Source organism: Mytilus edulis, chromosome 10 (genome assembly GCF_963676685.1).
Source record: "Mytilus edulis chromosome 10, xbMytEdul2.2, whole genome shotgun sequence".
In the NCBI taxonomy this organism is placed as follows: Eukaryota; Metazoa; Mollusca; class Bivalvia; order Mytilida; family Mytilidae; genus Mytilus; species Mytilus edulis.
In genome coordinates, this window is record NC_092353.1 from 12,624,425 (window position 1) to 12,630,582 (window position 6,158).

Genomic DNA, 6,158 nt, shown 5'->3' on the forward strand with positions numbered 1-6,158 from the left:
AATAAATTTCATATTTCAAGACACTATACGTATATTGTTTTTATACTGAAATCGATAAAAAAATAATAAAAATATGAAACAAATATTATTAAAAATAAGTGTTTGGAATTTCCCCTTGGGGTACCATTTTGGGGTATTTCCCTATGAACGTAGTCTAGATGGTAAGCATTGACAATTTAAGAAATTGGAAAGGGAAAATGAATTTAATTAATAACATTTGATAAACATGGTATATAAATTTGAAGACATAACAGGTTTAAATTCATAAAAGTTTGACCATTGTTACTACACGTTGTCATGGTTGTGACGTGACGTTGTAAGTAGGCGGGGCTTATAGGTGAGTTGAGGTCATTGACGTATAAAGCTAACGTTTATACGTATAGCTTTATCTGTATAGTAAAATAGCTGATTGCAGTATAATTGTCGTTTAATGTATATACAAACAACTTCAAAATTTCACAAAGACAATATTAGCATACAGGGTTAAACAATCAAAAGTATGTAAGAAATAATTTCAGAAATATACCGAGATTTAAAATAGTCCAAAAGTTATATAGAATTTAGAGGAATCCACAAATAGTTAATTCCACTACGCGATTGAATGATTTTGACGTTTGTGGTTCAGCGTATTTTGTAATTCATAATAGAATTATATATTATTGACATAAAATAGAACAATATCATACTAATATATTGCAAAACACAAAGGCCAAGTTATGATTCATTTTAGACAATTACAAGTTGCATTTAAGATTATTCCACAAATTACCCAGTAAACAATCCAACGTTGACATTACGTTGTGACAACGTAATACTATCGTTGTGACAACGTAGTAAAATTACGTTGGTACAACGTAATTTTGTGAACTCCAAGGCACGTGCTGACAACCATCCACACAACGTTGGCACAACGTAATTTGTGACGTAATTTATTACCATCATAAAACGTAGTAACAACGTCACAGCACAACTATAAATGTCCCTTGTCCTCATTTAATTGATAGAATCAATGCAATTCCATTGAAGAAGTATGTAAACAGGGTCTTTATTTTTTCTTTTAACTCGTTTTAAGTTGTAAATTTTTCTATGTGGGAAAGATGGACAATTGTTGATATATACTCTATTTCCAAACTTCCAGCTGTATATGAAATTGTCAAAAAGTTGGTTTTTTTTAATCTTTTTGGCAGGTTTCAGTGTGAAATGTATAAATATCTAGTTTTCCCAAAAATAGTTGTTTAAGGTTTATAAAGTCTTAAGTTTTTAACTTTTGCAATACTGAAGTACAAGAATTACACATTTCCATTTAACAAATGCAACTTTTCTTTCTTTTAACACATAATACTTTTCAAAAAAAAGGAAATTTTGTATGTTGGCCAATAAGACAACCCTCTATCCTAAAATCAAATATTGATGATGTTAGCAATTATAGGTACATGTACATGTACAGCCTTCAACATGACATCTTGGTACGTGCTTCAAATTCTGAATGTGTTTCAGTGGCCTAGAATACAGATTTCACTATGATGGCGGAAATTCTAGAATGAAGGTTTCACTTTGACGACGGAAAACCATTTTTAATGAATTATTCAGAAATACAACAAACTACCACATTTACCTTAATATTTACTGAAAATTCATTCAGCTGGATTCACTACACGATTACAAGCTAGGAAAATCGGCCCAAAATCTGACTGTCTAATTTATAAATATATATATTCTACACAATTCATACACACTTCTAAGAATATCCCAAATGAAGAAAATACCTGAAATTCAATTCAACTAACTATTGGATTTTTCCATTGACCAACTAGAGATAGTATAAAAAAGAAGATGTGGTATGATTGCCAATGAGACAACTGTCCACAAGAGACCAAAATGATAGACCTATCCAACAGTTTAGACTTCTTTTTTCTTACAATGTACATGTAGCTACATGAACCAATAAAAAAAATAATAGTTTGTTTCTGAATTTTTAATTTTTATTCCAAATTTTAGTCTCGTGTTGGTTGTATACATTGTACTACATGTCATTCCAAATGTTGGTTTTCTGCCCTCTAATCAGCTGGGCAATTTGCACAATTGTTTCTGCATACATGTAGTTGGTATTGGTAATGTTTTCTACTCTAGCTCAGTCAATATAGTACACTGGATATGTAGGATGGCTTGTTTCGAAGCTAAGACATTTTCACATATATGTGGTTAAATTTTTGGAATACGAAGTGCGATTTTTTTTCACACAACAATTTCTTTGAAAATTTAATACTTTGAATACATTAAAAAACTCCATAGTTTTTACATATTTATACTATGATCCTCTACTTTCCAGATCAACACAAATGGTAAAGCTCAGTCACTTGTTAAAAATGAAACATGTTCAATATCACTACAGAGACAATTTTTGTTTACACACAACTTTTGTGTTCCTCATTTGATGGCGCATTAGTTCCTCATTTGGAGGCGCATTAGGAATATTGACCCAGCTGGTCTTGTGTTGGTTTCAGATCTCTGAAAAAAAAATCATAAATTATAAAATACAAAAAAATAAATTGATCCCAACTTATGAATTACAGCAGTTCTTAAAAATTATCCTGTGTTTAAACATAATCAATATTTTTTCTATTGCTGGTCCTATAATAAACTGAAGATTCATAATTATGTTATGTTGTTACTGAGATGTTTGTATCTTTGCCAATTATACACATTTTGATGATGTACATGTATGTTAGAAATTTAACACAATTTCAACAGTATATAATTATTCATAACTTATGATTAACCTTCGTTCTTATTTAAAAAATAAATTTGTTGTTAAATTGAACATGTGTTAATAAAATTATGTCTGTTCCAGAAAATACTATGTCCGCCCCTAAGGGACAGCCCTAAGCCCTTTTAAAAAAAAAAATCCCAGCACCGACAGAATTAAAAATTAATAAGAACAACACTCCCTTTGCATTTTGGTATTTCATACACAACCACCCCCAAATAAAATTTAAGAAAAGAGCTTTCCCTGGGGGAGAGGGGACATAATATTTTCTGGAGCAACCAGTGGTTATTCTACAAATAATAATGAGTCCAAATAATTAATAAAGGAAGTTTGGTTTCACAATATTGTCATTTTTCAATTAATTTAAGATATGCAAAGGATTCTACCTTAATAAATTTAGCATGTACATCGATACAACAAGACCTCATAGCATATGCCAATGAACGCAATCTATAAAATCAACAAATTATAATTTGATAAATAAAATTAATATAAGAAGAATGTGTCCATGAGCCACAAATGATCTTATCAAACTTAATTTAAAGGACATATCTAGAGAACAGTAAAGCAAATGCTCTCCAAATTCAAACTCTGCGTTTTATGATAAGCGTTGTGTATTGGTTGCATAACATGTGGTTTAGGCAAACGTTAGATAACAAAATCCAATTTTGAGTTCAATGTACATGTATGTACGTACAGTACAAAAGTTAAACTATATCACTCAGTTAAGGAGGACAGAAAAAGAGCTGATCAACTGATGTTTACCTTTTTAAAATCTTGGTCCAAATTTTTGAGCTGGTGCATGCTTAACCGTTACATGGTTACTGCAATGATTTCCTCAACCTCAGACACATTGGATCTGTGGATTTATATACATGTACAAGACTCTGAAAAAAAAATTAAAAATACGTTCAATTATCTTTTATATTCTTCTGTCTGTTTCATATAAAAAAGAAGATGTGGTATGATTGCCAATGAGACAACTCTTTACAAGAGACCAAAATGACACAGAAATTAACATTTATAGGTAACCGTACGGCGTTCAACAATGAGCAAAGCCCATACCGCATAGCCAGCTATGAAAGGCCCGAAATGACAATGTGAACCAATTTAAACGAGAAAATTCACTGCCTTATTTATATAAAAAAAAATGTTAGTCCAACAAATCTTTAGAACAAAGTGACAAATTTAAATGCATTCCAAAATTCATATGTTTTATGATTGATTACAACATTGTTTCTGATCACATATTTAGTGATTGTACATGTAGTTCGTCATTGATAAACATGTAGATTTCATACTATAAATTGTACAGCAAAAAAGATGTCCCTATGTACTGTTTTTAACACCTGTAAACTGGGTTTTACCCTGAAAACAAGAAAATTTTACCCAACTTTCAAGGCTAGATCCTAGTCTAAATCATTATGACACTTTCAAGACTTGGAAGGTTGTTTTTTTTTTTTTTTTCTGGGACGTCTTCCTACAACGACCTAATCCTATTACGACAACTGTGATGGCTATCTTAATTTTTTTCTGTGACGCCTATATTTTACAACATCTTTATTGGCACAATTGTCTATTTCCATGTCAGACCCAGTGATACAATGATTGATTGTTTGTTGCTCAACATCCAGTGGCAAATATTTCATGCATGTTAGCGACGACCCCCAGTGATATATGCAGCATTATCATTAATAGGCCGAGTTTGTAATATGCCAAGTTTGAAATGTGCGGAGTTTGTAATGGACCCAGATATCTAAAGTGTTGAGATGTTTAGCTTCACATTTTCTGATATACACCTTATCGCTATTTGTCCGCCATTGCTGGAAATCACACAGGTTCCCGTAAAATTTTGACGTCATAAAACAAAATATCTGACGTCACAATGGAAAAGTGATTGTTGTTGACGTCAAAAGTTCAAGCGGCCGGGTCAGCCGGGATTATATAGCGATAAGGTGTATTGATAACATGGATAAGACTTTTATGCTTCAATGATTATCAAAAAATAACAGAGCAAAAGACACTTGTAGCCTTAATATATAGGGATAGTAGCTCTTGTCACAGATAGAAAACAAGTACTTGTGGCTGTGCACCCCTCCCCCTTTTTTTTACTTTCTATAGTTATTACTTATTTTTAATTGCATATATCTTCAGAAACAACACAAGTTAATCAAGCAATTTGATAAATGGATTCAAATAACACACATTATGGCTAAAATATCTTGTATCAGTGCAATATATTGACAGTATAAGAAAAAGTATCATATTTCAACACGGTCACGTATAACAGACTTGAAAGAGGCGCCCAACACGGTAACAGCTGTTATTTTCATCAATCAAACTTGTTTTTATCATGGAGAACCTATTTGGTGTAATGTGCAATCATTATTTTACCTTTTTCTTTGTTCTGGAATCTGGATCAAGCTAAATTTCCACTGCAAATTCCTCACTGTTTTCAAAAATCAAGCGGCAAAAGTGCGCATGCTCAGACTTTTCATAGTATGCTGCTGAACGTTACACTAATCAAATCGTGAAAAACGATTATGAAATCCAAGTGATAAATGATGACAAAATTTTAATGATATATTAAACAATAAATATTCATATAAAATACATATATTAGAACATTAAAATTGGATTTGTAATATTTTCTTTGACATCTTGATGCAAATTATGTCTGCGGGAAAAAAGGGGAAAAAAGGGGGAGTTTTTTTTTTTAAATCGAAAAAATCGTAAATATCTTCTAGTTAAGGTGAATGATCGATACATCCAGGAATACTCATTATGACATACCCCAAAAATTCGTCCCATAAAACCAGATTTTTACAATGTATTCACTACGTTCTTATAATGTCGATACGACGTAACAAAATGTTACGTCGGATTATGACAGTTATAAGCACGTTGTCACAACGTAATAAAATGTTACGTCCTGACAAGGTACTAAATTTACGTGAAGCCGACGTAATTTTATAACGTCGTCTGTACGTCTGCATCCAACGTTGGATTTTTACGTTCCCACAACGTTGGTACGACGTAAACTCACGACATGACGTTCAGACGACCATTAACCGACGTCGGGAGTACGTCGTGTGTTTACTGGGAATAAGCCTAATTTCATTTGATATTTCATAGTGTGTCTTTCTATGTTGTGATGTTTCACTTTTGTTCCAGGTAAGGCTGGAAGTTGCATTTGGTACATTTAACGTTTAAACCAGCTGTATGTGTTTGCTCCTATTCAAAGTCAAGAACCTGATGTTGAGTGACTGTTGTTTGTTTGTCTGATTCATAAATGTTTCTCGTTTCTGTATTTGTTTTGTATCTTGAATCGAGTATTTATATATTCCAGTGAATTCCATTTTGAGATCAAGACAGAAACAAGTAGCTGATA

General features: G+C 32.0%; 1 long non-coding RNA gene across 1 annotated transcript; it reads right to left on the reverse strand.

Annotated features, from left to right (window-relative positions):
• Positions 1-1,807: 1,807 nt before the first annotated feature.
• LOC139493423 (uncharacterized) lies at positions 1,808-5,248 on the reverse strand. Its single transcript, XR_011656999.1, has 3 exons — positions 5,162-5,248; positions 3,533-3,654; positions 1,808-2,508 (listed from the first exon to the last, which is right to left on the reverse strand). It is a non-coding gene; the product is annotated as an uncharacterized lncRNA (long non-coding RNA).
• Between the last annotated feature and the right edge of the window lie 910 nt (positions 5,249-6,158).